The following is a 14,319-nucleotide window of genomic DNA, read 5'->3' on the forward strand; positions in this document are numbered from 1 at the left end:
TCCGGCCGCCGCACCTACACTGCTTCCTCCCAGCTTGACACGCCCGCTACTGCCTACCGCATCCATCGCCTGCGTAGCCGCAGCCGGCCGCCGCCCACGGCGCCGTGCCGCTCCGCCCGGGTCGCGCCCGGCCGCCCTCGCCAGTCCCTGCCCATTGCCCGCCGCAGGCACCGCCCGCCGGCGAGTGTCGTCGCCTCGGGCCGGCCTCGCGGGCGCTTCGCCCGCTGCCCACATAATCGTTCAGGCCACGGCCCAGCTCGCCGGTGACGCCCGTGCCTGTTGCTGCCCCGCGGCCGCGCGCCGTCGCTCTCTGCTCCGCCGACACTGGCGCCCATGCCCGCACGCCCGCGCTCGTAGAGCCCGTCGCCCGCGCGCCCCGTCCGCTATGGCCCTATGGGCCTATGACAGCTAGGCCCCGCCCCATGTGCCAATGACAGGTGGGCCTTGCCCCAGAACGAAAACAAAAAAAAGAATTAAAATAAATAAATAATAATCTTTACCTAATAATAAAGCAAATTGGGTTTCTTTCGTCCGTCATGACATTTTTTAGAAAAGTCCCTCTATTTTAGAGAATTCAACCCACGGTCCTATTTTAAGTGAAAACGAATCGTTATTTTCATATTTTACACAAAAGTCCCCATCTTTTCTTGAAATCAACCCACCATCCGGTTTAAGTCACACCCGAACCGTTATTTTACATTTTTTGAAACCCCGCCTGATGTTTTAGGTAATTCATCCGCGGATCATATTTAAGTCAAACAAATGCTTTTTAAAATCAATCATATCTTTTAAACTGTAACTCCGATTTGAACATGTTATATATGAAATTTGATTAGAAAAATATGTAGAATATGAATATAAGATTATTTTTACCTGCTAAGTATTTTTAAATATTATTTTCGAATATATTTGAGTCAGACGAAATGATTTTCTAAATTATCTGTATCTTTTAAACCGTAACTTTGATTTTAACATATTATATATGAAATTTTATTAGAAAAATGTGTCGAATCTAAATATGATGTTAATTTTATGTGCTAAATATTTTTTAAATATTGTTATGGAAGCAAATTTATAATTTATAGCGCAAGATCCGTTTTTTCATACCGGCGGCGATTCAGATTGCAAATAAACACCCCACTATAACTATATAGGGAAAAAGAAAACATCGATAACTACACATGCATACCTCTGAAAAATGTCATAGGGAAAACATCAGATTTCTCATCGCGAGAGTGAGAGAAAGCGAGAGAGAGGAGAGGGAGGAGAGAGGGAGAGAGAGACGTCTTAGGATTAACCATATTCAACACACATTTTTTGTTGTTTTGTGTGAACAACGAGGCCATCACCGGCGAGGGTGAGAAGGAGGATAAGCGGCAACATAAATATGATGCCTCGTAAAAATAAAGGAGATGGACCTATTGTGGTCTTGAGTGATGCTTGTTGAGTTAAGAGCGTGTGTTATGTTTTCTCTCCCGTTGCAAGGCATGGGCTCTTTTGCTAGTAATAATAATAATAATAATAATTAACTTAATTAATTCTAGTTAAATTAACTAATTAAGCTTAATTAACCTAATAACTAGTAAACCTAATTAACTACTGTTAATTAGTCAAATGGGTCACTCACAGGTGGGACCCACCTATCAGGTTGACCAGGTCAACTGCTGACATCATAATGACGTCAGCAGACACTATTCTGGATAATGTTGAATTAAATAATTAAATAAATCCTAAAATGATTTAAATCTTTTAAAATTAATATAAAATAAACCGTAGCTCGGATGAAAAAACTGTGTACATGAAAGTTGCTCAGAACGACGAGACAAATCCGGCTATGCAGCCCGTTCATCCGCCACGCATCCGTAGCATAGCGAACATGCGACTTTCCCCCTCCGGTTCATCTGTCCGAAAACATGAAACGCCGGGAATATTTTCCCAGATGTTTCCCCCCTTCACCGGTACCACTTCATACCGCGTTAGGGCACCCCTAGCACCGCTACTTATCATGTCATGCATCACTATGCATCTGTTTGCTGATTATTTATTGTTTCTTCCCCCTCTTCTCTCGCTAGACACCGAGGTCGACGCCGCTGCTACCCAGTACAACTACCGTGTTGATGGCCCCTCTCTCTTGCCAGAGCAACCAGGCAAGCCTCCCCCCTTGATCACCAGATATCACCTACTCTTCTCTATACTGCTTGCATTAGAGTAGTGTAGCATGTTACTGCTTTTCGTTAATTCTATCCTGATGCATAGCCTGTCATTGTTGTTACAACTATTGATACCTTACCTGCAATCCTACATACTTAGTATAGGTTGCTAGCACTTCATCAGTGGCCCTACATTCTAGTCTGTCTGCCATGCTATACTATCGTACCGTGATCACTCGGGAGGTGATCACGGGTATATACATACATATATACATGCTATACAGGTGGTGATTAAAGTCGGGTCGGCTCATTGAGTACCCGCAAGTGTTTCCGATGTGGGGGCTGAAAGGACAGGTGGCTCCATCCAGGTAGTGGTGGGCCTGAGTTCCCGACGGCCCCCAACTATTACTTTGAGGTGGAGCGACAGGGCAGATTGAGACCACCTAGGAGAGAGGTGGGCCTGGCCCTGGTCGGCGTTCGCGTTTACTTCAAGATAACATGTTTAACGAGATCTTGGTATTTGATTTGAGTCTGGCCACTGGCGTATACACACTAACCAACTACGCGGGAACAGTTATGGGCACTCGACGTCGTGTTATCAGCCGAAGCCTTCGTGACGTCAGCGACTGAGCGGCGCGCGCTGGGTTGGACCGCGTAACGCAACTTCCTTTGTAATGGAGGTTGCTAGGTCTGCTCCCGACCGCGTTCGCAACATGCAGGTGTGCAATGGGCGATGGGCCCAGACCCCTACGAGCATAGGAGTTAGACCGGCGTGCTGACCTCACTGTTGTGCCTAGGTAGGGCTGCGACGTGTTGATCTTCCGAGGCCGGGCATGACCTAGGAAAGTGTGTCCGGACAAAGGGGATCGAGCATGTTGGGAAATGTGGTGCACCCCTGCAGGGAAGTTAATCTATACGAATAGCCGTGATCTTAGGTAACAGGACGACTTGGAGTTGTACCTTGACCTTATGACAACTAGAACCGGATACTTAATAAAACACATCCTTCCAAGTGCCAGATACAACCGGTGATCGCTCTCTCACAGGGCGACGAGGGGAGGATCGCCGGGTAGGTTTATGCTACACGATGCTACTTGGTGGACTTACCTTCTGCTCTCTTCTACATGCTGCAAGATGGAGGTGGCCAGAAGCGTAGTCTTTGATAGGACTAGCTATCCCCCTCTTATTCCGGCATTCTGCAGTTCAGTCCACATGTGATCCCCTTATTCCATTTGATACCAATGCATACATATGTAGTGCAGCTCCTTGCTTGCGAGTACTTTGGATGAGTACTCATGGTTTCTTTGCTCCCCCTTTCCCCCCTTCCTATACCCGATTGCTGCGACCAGACGATGGAGCCTAGGAGCCAGACGCCACCGTCGATGACGACTCCTACTACACTGGAGGTGCCTACTACTACGTGCAGCCCGCTGACGACGACCATGAGTAGTTTAGGAGGATCCCAGGCAGGAGGCCTACACCTCTTTCGATCTGTATCCCAGTTTGTGCTAGCCTTCTTAAGGAAAACTTGTTTAACTTATGTCTGTACTCAGATATTGTTGCTTCCGCTGACTCGTCTATGGTCGAGTTCTTGTATTCGATCCCTCGAGGCCCCTGGCTTGTAATATGATGCTTGTATGACTTATTTTAATTGTAGAGTTGTGTTGTGATATCTTCTCATGAGTCCCTAATCTTGATCATACACGTTTGCTTGTATGATTAGTGTATGGTCAAATTGGGGGCGTCACAAGTTGGTACCAGAGCCGACTGCCTGTAGGAATCCCCCCTTCCAAACTCCTTGGCCAAAGTCGAGTCTAGTCAATTGCAAAAAAAATACTAACATGGCTGTGTGGCTTACGGGCCCATGTCGCCATTGGGTGGTATTAGGATCTTTTATTCCTCGTCTATACTCTGGGACTCTCATCTCTCTTCTATTCGGGTTAAATGAATTTTACTAAATCTAGCATTAGGATCTCGTGATCACTTTCCCCCGGAGAGCCCCTTCATTCCATATGATCGACTGTTTCACCAGAAGGTTCCGAAGATTCTCTCCAATGTTCTCCCGAAACTTTGTGCTCATTGCTTTCGCATTTTCCTAGTACCGACATATCCTTATGGATAACGTCATACTCTTGTCGTTCATACAACCATTCTCCATTGATCTTGTTATTACAAGATACCCCAAAATTCTCTCTATTGTTCCAAGAATACCCTGTGCCTACTGTCTTGCAGTTCATTGCCACATGAATACCCCTACGAATATTCCTTGCACTTACTGAGTATTCGTTCATCCCCAGTTGTTTATGTGTTTTGCAAAATTCTTCGAAATGCTATTCGATCTTCTGAAATCCTCGGTAGCCTATTGCTCCTCATCTTCCTTACCTGCTTGCAATATGGTTAATTCCATATGACTAGCTATATTCATTAGCATCCTATGCCATCGTCATAATGAGCATTTGATTCGATATGTTTGTGAATGCCCGCAATCATCGTTGATCCTTATAAATTACCTTTGCGGCTGAGCTGCCAGTCTTTTAACTGGAATTGGTTCTCGGCCAATCAAATTGCCGTCGATTGTAACCCTAAGGCTATTCAACTTATCCATCCCTAATCAGAGCATTACTTCTGATCCCTTGTCTTGGAATTCATAATTCCTTTGCATTTGAGCTTTGAGTTATCCAGTTGTTTTTATAATCGGATGCACTTGCATTCCTTCTTCCTTTGATAGAGTACCGATACTCACATCAGCTCTGTTGTAGACCACCAGACCTCTTGTTGCATTATTATCCGGCAGTGTCCTTCATATTCAAATAACCTTGTGAGCCTTTCCATGAATATATAAAGCCTTTGGTAAATTATATCCTCTGCTTTCTCAACCATGCTCTGTTTTCGAGCTGGTGGTATTTACTATTGAAGCTTGTGGTATATGTTTCCATGATACCCTGACGGGTTGAACCTATGCCTTCCTTAATATTTGTGAACTCGAAAGTTTTCACGAGTCATACTCTTCTGGTATTTTGCTAGATAAAATTTCAACACTACAACTTCTTTGAAAGTGAGAGGTGAATGGAAGGTTATACATTGAAAAAGTGGGAGTCGACCTTGAACTTTGTGTTCATGCCCATGGACACGATGTAGATCCTACCATAGAAGCTTCTGGTAATAATAACTATTTTGTTGATATTATATCATCTGGTATCTGAGAATTGATCCTATGCAATCGTGGTTCCGACCATATTTTCTCTTTGATCCCATTTCTCGGACAAGTTAAAGCACTTGTCTTTTGCAAGACAATACACCATTCTAACCTCTACTTTGATCTACTATCGAGTATTACCCTCTGGTATCTCAAGATTATCTTTAAACTGCATAACTTCTTGTGAGTTCTTCATCAATTACTACATTCTCACTGATTACAATTTTTAATGGACTCTGAGTTATTAAACACTCAAAGACACCGATAACTGAACCGAGTCCGCACTACGGTTCAACAACTCTTAGTAATCTTCTTTACTTGCGAGTTTGTACTTGATCACGTCATCCCAAGCCTGATCGGCTATATCAGTATCGTGCAGATTTTAACTGTGCTACCTGGTCCTCCTTTCCGGAGCACAATTTTGGACGATGAGCTAACCTTACGTTGATCTTCCTCCTCATATAATTTCACCATAAAAACAGCAAGCTTGATTTCGAGTTGGTGTCGTATCTGTGGCTCCAATAATCTTTTGTTGCATTAGTCCTTTTGCTTGATGCAGTCTCTATTCAATTGCTTCTCGTGGATCCTCTCGACAACAAATTGTTGTGATCATCATCAACATCCTAAGCTCTTCCAAGATATATATCGAATTCTTGATGGGTAATACCATCCTTGCCCCTCGATGATTCGTGTTATCATCGACCACTTTATTGCCTTCCGTTCAACACAAACTTGTTCGTGTTTTGTGTTATACCTTGAGATCCTTGCTACCCAGCAGTTGTTCTTCTTTACCTTGGAAGTATTACCATCTTTTATGTCAAGAAAGTCGTTAGAATTTCACCACCTCTTAAGAGATCTTGATACAGGTGATACTTCTTGCCATATCCGTTCATTCCTTGGTCCCTGTGTTGTTTCTAACTGGAAAACCGACAATCGAACTATGCTGTGCGACTTCAAAACTTCTAGCAACCCTATTGCTTTGAAGTTAATGGTCGATATGTCATTATTAGACCATTGGTTATCGAATCACCATTCTAACATTGATCATGCTACCTAAGCCCATATATCGGGTGCACCTTTCAATCAATGATTAACTGCGTATGTTTTCCTTGAGCATACTGTTGGGTAACGTACTAATTTCAAAAAAAAAATCCTACGCACACGCAAGAACATGGTGATGCATAGCAACGAGAGGGGAGAGTGTGGTCTACGTACCCTTGTAGACCGACAGCGGAAGCGTTAGCACAACGCGGTTGATGTAGTCGTACGTCTTCACGGCCCGGCCGATCAAGCACCGAAACTACGACACCTCCGAGTTCTAGCACACGTTCAGCTCGATGACGATCCCCGGACTCCGATCCAGCAAAGTGTCGGGGAAGAGTTCCGTCAGCACGACGGTGTGGTGACGATCTTGATGTACTGCCGTCGCAGGGCTTCGCCTAAGCACCGCTACAATATTATCGAGGATTATGGTGGCAGGGGGCACCGCACACAGCTAAGAATATGATCACGTGGATCAACTTGTGTGTCTAGGGGTGCCCCCTGCCCCCGTATATAAAGGAGCAGGGGAAGGTGCGGCCGGCCAGGAGGAGGGCGCGCCAGGAGGAGTCCTACTCCCATCGGGAGTAGGATTCCTCCCCTTTTCCTAGTTGGAATAGGATTCGGGAGGGGGAAAGAGGAGAGAGAGAAGGAAGGAGGGGGCGCCGCCCCCCTCTCCTTGTCCTATTCGGACTAGGGGGAGGGGCGCGCGGCCCAGCCCTGGCCACCTCTCCTATCTTCCACTAAATCCCACTAAGGCCCATATACCCCCCGGGGGGTTCCGGTAACCTCCCGGTACTCCGGTAAAATCCCGATTTCACCCGGAACACTTACGATATCCAAATATAGGCTTCCAATATATCAATCTTTATGTATCGACCATTTCGAGACTCCTCGTCATGTCCGTGATCACATCTGGGACTCCGAACAAACTTCGGTACATCAAAATGCATAAACTCATAATATAACTGTCATCAAAACCTTAAGCGTGCGGACCCTACGGGTTCGAGAACAATGTAGACATGACCAAGACACGTCTCCGGTCAATAACCAATAGCGGAACCTGGATGCTCATATTGGCTCCCACATATTCTACGAAGATCTTTATCGGTCAGACCGCATAACAACATACGTTGTTCCCTTTGTCATCGGTATGTTACTTGCCCGAGATTCGATCGTTGGTATCTCAATACCTAGTTCAATCTCATTATCGGCAAGTCTCTTTACTCGTTTCGTAATACATCATCTTGCAACTAACTCATTAGTTGTTATGCTTGCAAGGCTTATGTGATGTGCATTACCGAGAGGGCCCAGAGATACCTCTCCGACAATCGGAGTGACAAATCCTAATCTCAAAATATGCCAACCCAACATGTACCTTTGGAGACACCTGTAGAGCTCCTTTATAATCACCCAGTTACGTTGTGACGTTTGGCAGCACACAAAGTGTTCCTCCGGCAAACGGGAGTTGCATAATCTCATAGTCATAGGAACATGTATAAGTCATGGAGAAAGCAATAGCAAAATACTAAACGATCGGGTGCTAAGCTAATGGAATGGTCATGTCAATCACATCATTCTCCTAATGATGTGATCCAATTAATCAAATGACAACACATGTCTATGGTTAGGAAACATAACCATCTTCGATTAACGAGCTAGTCAAGTAGAGGCATACTAGTGACGTTTGGTTTGTCTATGTATTCACACAAGTATTATGTTTCTGGATAATACAATTCTAGCATGAATAATAAACATTTATCATGATATGAGGAAATAAGATAATAACATTATTATTGCCTCTAGGGCATATTTCCTTCAGTCTCCCACTTGCACTAGAGTCAATAATCTAGATTACACAGTAATGATTCTAACACCCATGGAGCTTTGGTGCTGATCATGTTTTGCTCGTGGAAGAGGCTTAGTCAACGGGTCTGCTATATTCAGATCCGTATGTATCTTGCAAATCTCTATGTCTCCCACCTGGACTAGATCCCGGATGGAATTGAAGCGTCTCTTGATGTGCTTGGTTCTTTTGTGAAATCTGGATTCCTTTGCCAAGGCAATTGCACCAGTATTGTCACAAAAGATTTTCATTGGACCCGATGCACTAGGTATGACACCTAGATCGGATATGAACTCCTTCATCCAGACTCCTTCGTTTGCTGCTTCCGAAGCAGCTATGTACTCCACTTCACATGTAGATCCCGCCACAACGCTTTGTTTAGAACTGCACCAACTGACAGCTCCACCGTTTAATGTAAACACGTATCTGGTTTGCGATTTAGAATCGTCCGGATCAGTGTCAAAGCTTGCATCAACGTAACCATTTACGATGAGCTCTTTGTCACCTCCATATATGAGAAACATATCCTTAGTCCTTTTCAGGTATTTCAGGATGTTCTTGACCGCTGTCCAGTGATCCACTCCTGGATTACTTTGGTACCTCCCTGCTAGACTTATAGCAAGACACACATCAGGTCTGGTACACAGCATTGCATACATGATAGAACCTATGGCTGAAGCATAGGGAACATCTTTCATTTTCTCTCTATCTTCTGCATTGGTCGGGGATTGAGTCTTACTCAATTTCACACCTTGTAACACAGGCAAGAATCCTTTCTTTGCTTGATCCATTTTGAACTTCTTCAAAACTTTGTCAAGGTATGTGCTTTGTGAAAGTCCAATTAAGCGTCTTGATCTATCTCTATAGATCTTAATGCCCAATATGTAAGCAGCTTCACCGAGGTCTTTCATTGAAAAACTCTTATTCAAGTATCCTTTTATGCTATCTAGAAATTCTATATCATTCCCGATTAGCAATATGTCATCTACATATAATATCAGAAATGCTACAGAGCTCCCACTCACTTTCTTGTAAATACAGGCTTCTCCAAAAGTCTGTACAAAACCAAATGCTTTGATCACACTATCAAAGCGTTTATTCCAACTCCGAGAGGCTTGCACCAGTCCATAAATGGATCGCTGGAGCTTGCACACTTTGTTAGCTCCCTTTGGATCGACAAAACCTTCCGGCTGCATCATATACAACTCTTCTTGTAGAAATCCATTCAGGAATGCAGTTTTGACATCCATTTGCCAAATTTCATAATCCTAAAACGCGGCAATTGCTAACATGATTCGGACAGACTTAAGCATCGCTACGGGTGAGAAGGTCTCATCGTAGTCAATCCCTTGAACTTGCCGAAAACCTTTTGCGACAAGTCGAGCTTTGTAGACAGTAATATTACCGTCAGCGTCAGTCTTCTTCTTGAAGATCCATTTATTTTCAATTGCTTGCCGATCATTGGGCGAGTCAACCAAAGTCCATACTTTGTTCTCATACATGGATCCCATCTCAGATTTCATGGCTTCAAGCCATTTGCGGAATCTGGGCTCACCATCGCTTCTTCATAGTTCATAGGTTCATCATGATCTAGTAGCATGACTTCCAGAACAGGATTACCGTACCACTCTGGTGCGGATCTTACTCTGGTTGATCTACGAGGTTCAGTAGTATCTTGTTCTGAAGTTTCATGATCATTATCATTAGCTTCCTCACTAATTGGTGTAGGTGTCACAGAAACTGGTTTCTGTGATGTACTACTTTCCAATAAGGGAGCAGGTACAGTTACCTCGTCAAGTTCTACTTTCCTCCCACTCACTTCTTTCGAGAGAAACTCCTTCTCTAGAAAGTTTCCAAATTTAGCAACAAAAGTCTTGCCTTCGGATCTGTGATAGAAGGTGTATCCAATAGTTTCCTTTGGATATCCTATGAAGACACATTTCTCCGATTTGGGTTCGAGCTTATCAGGTTGAAGTTTTTTCACATAAGCATCGCAGCCCCAAACTTTCAAAAACGACAACTTTGGTTTCTTGCCAAACCACAGTTCATATGGTGTCATCTCAATGGATTTTGATACTGCCCTATTTAACGTGAATGCGGCCGTCTCTAGAGCATATCCCCAAAACGATAGCGGTAAATCAGTAAGAGACATCATAGATCGCACCATATCTAGTAAAGTACGATTACGACGTTCGGACACACCATTACGCTGTGGTGTTCCAGGTGGCGTGAGTTGCGAAACTATTCCACATTGTTTTAAATGTACACCAAACTCGTAACTCAAATATTCTCCTCCACAATCAGATCGTAGGAATTTTATTTTCTTGTTACGATGATTTTCAACTTCACTCTGAAATTCTTTGAACTTTTCAAATGTTTCAGACTTATGTTTCATTAAGTAGATATACCCATATCTGCTTAAGTCATCTGTGAACGTGAGAAAATAAGGTTATTCGCCACGAGCCTCAACATTCATCGGACCACATACATCTGTATGTATGATTTCCAATAAATCTGTTGCTCTCTCCATAGTACCAGAGAATGGTGTTTTTGTCATTTACCCATAAGGCACGGTTCGCAAGTACCAAGTGATTCATAATCAAGTGGTTCCAAAAGCCCATCAGTATGGAGTTTCTTCATGCGCTTTATACCGATATGACCCAAACGGCAGTGCCACAAATAAGTTGCACTATCATTATCAACTCTCCATCTTTTGGCTTCAACACTATGAATATGTGTGTCACTACTATCGAGATTTAATAAAAATAGACCACTCTTTAAGGGTGCATGACCATAAAAGATATTACTCATGTAAATAGAACAACCATTATTCTCTGATTTAAATGAATAACCGTCTCGCATCAAACAAGATCCAGATATAATGTTCATGCTTAACGCTGGCACCAAATAACAATTATTTAGGTCTAATACTAATCCCGAAGGTAGATGTAGAGGTAGCGTGCCGACTGCGATCACATCGACTTTTGAACCATTTCCCACGCGCATCGTCACCTCGTCCTTAGCCAATATTCGCTTAATCAGTAGTCCCTGTTTTTTCGAGTTGCAAATATTAGCAACAGAACCAGTATTAAATACCCAGGTGCTACTGCGAGCATTAGTAAGGTACACATCAATAACATGTATATCACATATACCTTTGTTCACCTTGCCATCCTTCTTATCCGCCAAATACTTGGGGCAGTTCCGCTTCCAGTGACCAGTCTGCTTGCAGTAGAAGCACTCAGTTTTAGGCTTAGGTCCAGGTTTGGGTTTCTTGTCTTGAGTAGCAACTTGCTTGCTGTTCTTTTTGAAGTTCCCATTCTTGTTCCCTTTGCCCTTTTTCGTGAAACTAGTGGTCTTGTTGACCATCAACACTTGATGCTCCTTCTTGATTTCTACCTCCGCAGCTTTCAGCATTGCGAAGAGCTCGGGAATAGTCTTATTCATCCCTTGCATATTATAGTTCATCATGAAGCCCTTGTAGCTTGGTGGTAGTGATTGAAGAATTCTGTCAATGACGCAATCATCTAGAAGATTAACTCCCAATTAAATCAAGTGATTATTATACCCAGACATTTTGAGTATATGCTCACTGACAGAACTGTTCTCCTCCATCTTGCAGCTATAGAACTTATTGGAGACTTCATATCTCTCAATCCGGGCATTTGCTTGAAATATTAACTTCAACTCCTGGAACATCTCATATGCTCCATGACGTTCAAAACGTCGTTGAAGTCCCGATTCTAAGCCATAAAGCATGGCACACTGAACTATCGAGTAGTCATCAGCTTTGCTCTGCCAGACGTTCATAACATCTGGTGTTGCTCCAGCAGCAGGCCTGGCACCCAGCGGTGCTTCCAGGACGTAATTCTTCTATGCAGCAATGAGGATAATCCTCAAGTTACGGACCCAGTCCGTGTAATTGCTACCATCATCTTTCAACTTTGCTTTCTCAAGGAACGCATTAAAATTCAACGGAACAACAGCACGGGCCATCTATCTACAATCAAACATAAACCAGCAAGATACTATCAAGTACTAAGTTCATGATAAAGTTAGGTTCAATTAATCATATTACTAAAAGAACTTCCACTTAGATAGACATCCCTCTAATCCTCTAAGTGATTACGTGATCCAAATCAACTAAACCATGTCCGATCATCACGTGAGATGGAGTAGTTTCATTGGTGAACATCACTATGTTGATCATATCTAATATATGATTCACGCTCGACCTTTCGGTCTCCGTGTTCCGAGGCCATATCTGTATATGCTTGGCTCGTCAAGTATAACCTGAGTATTCCGCGTGTGCAACTGTTTTGCACCCGTTGTATTTGAACGTAGAGCCTATCACACCCGATCATCACGTGGTGTCTCAGCACGAAGAACTTTCGCAACGGTGCATACTCAGGGAGAACACTTCTTGATAATTAGTGAGAGATCATCTTATAATGCTACCGTCAATCAAAGCAAGATAAGATGCATAAAAGATAAACATCACATGCAATCAATATAAGTGATATGATATGGCCATCATCATCTTGTGCTTGTGATCTCCATCTTTGAAGCACCGTCGTGATCACCATCGTCACCGGCGCGACACCTTGATCACCATCGTAGCATCGTTGTCGTCTCGCCAATCTTATGCTTCCACGACTATCGCTACCGCTTAGTAATAAAGTAAAGCATTATAGCGCGATTGCATTGCATACAATAAAGCGACAACCATATGGCTCCTGCCAGTTGCTGATAACTTGGTTACAAAACATGATCATCTCATACAATAAAATTTAGCATCATGTCTTGACCATATCACATCACAACATACCCTGCAAAAACAAGTTAGATGTCCTCTACTTTGTTGTTGCAAGTTTTACGTGGCTGCTACGGGTTTAAGCAAGAACCAATCTTACCTACGCATCAAAACCACAACGATAGTTTGTCAAGTTGGTGTTGTTTTAACCTTCGCAAGGACCGGGCGTAGCCACACTCGGTTCAACTAAAGTTGGAGAAACTGTCACCCGCTAGCCATCTTTGTGCAAAGCACGTCAGGAGAACCGGTCTCGCGTAAGCGTACACGTAATGTCGGTCCGGGCCGCTTCGTCCAACAATACTGCCGAACCAAAGTATGACATGCTGGTAAGCAGTATGACTTATATCGCCCACAACTCACTTGTGTTCTACTCGTGCATATAACATCAACACATAAAACCTGGCTCTGATACCACTGTTGGGTAACGTAGTAATTTCAAAAAAAATTCCTACGCACACGCAAGAACATGGTGATGCATAGCAACGAGAGGGAAGAGTGTGATCTACGTACCCTTGTAGACCGACAGCGGAAGCATTAGCACAACACGGTTGATGTAGTCGTACGTCTTCACGGCCCGACCGATCAAGCGCCGAAACTACGGCACCTCCGAGTTCTAGCACACGTTCAGCTCGATGACGATCCCCGGACTCCGATCCAGCGAAGTGTCGGGGAAGAGTTCCGTCAGCACGACGGCGTGGTGACGATCTTGATGTACTGCCGTCGCAGGGCTTCGCCTAAGCACCGCTACAATATTATCGAGGATTATGGTGGCAGGGGGCACCGCACACGGCTAAGAATATGATCACGTGGATCAACTTGTGTGTCTAGGGGTGCCCCCTGCCCCCGTATATAAAGGAGCAGGGGAAGGTGCGGCCGGCCAGGAGGAGGGCGCGCCAGGAGGAGTCCTACTCCCACCGGGAGTAGGATTCCTCCCCTTTTCCTAGTTGGAATAGGATTCGGGAGGGGGAAAGAGGAGAGACAGAAGGAAGGGGGCGCCGCCTCCCTCTCCTTGTCCTATTCGGACTAGGGGGAGGGGCGCGCGGCCCAGCCCTGGCCACCTCTCCTCTCTTCCACTAAAGCCCACTAAGGCCCATATACCTGCCGGGGGGTTCCGGTAACCTCCCGGTACTCCGGTAAAATCCCGATTTCACCCGGAACACTTCCGATATCCAAATATAGGCTTCCAATATATCAATCTTTATGTATCGACCATTTCGAGACTCCTCGTCATGTCCGTGATCACATCTGGGACTCCGAACAAACTTCGGTACATCAA

Source organism: Triticum dicoccoides, chromosome 1A, assembly GCF_002162155.2.
Source record: "Triticum dicoccoides isolate Atlit2015 ecotype Zavitan chromosome 1A, WEW_v2.0, whole genome shotgun sequence".
Taxonomy (NCBI): Eukaryota; Viridiplantae; Streptophyta; class Magnoliopsida; order Poales; family Poaceae; genus Triticum; species Triticum dicoccoides.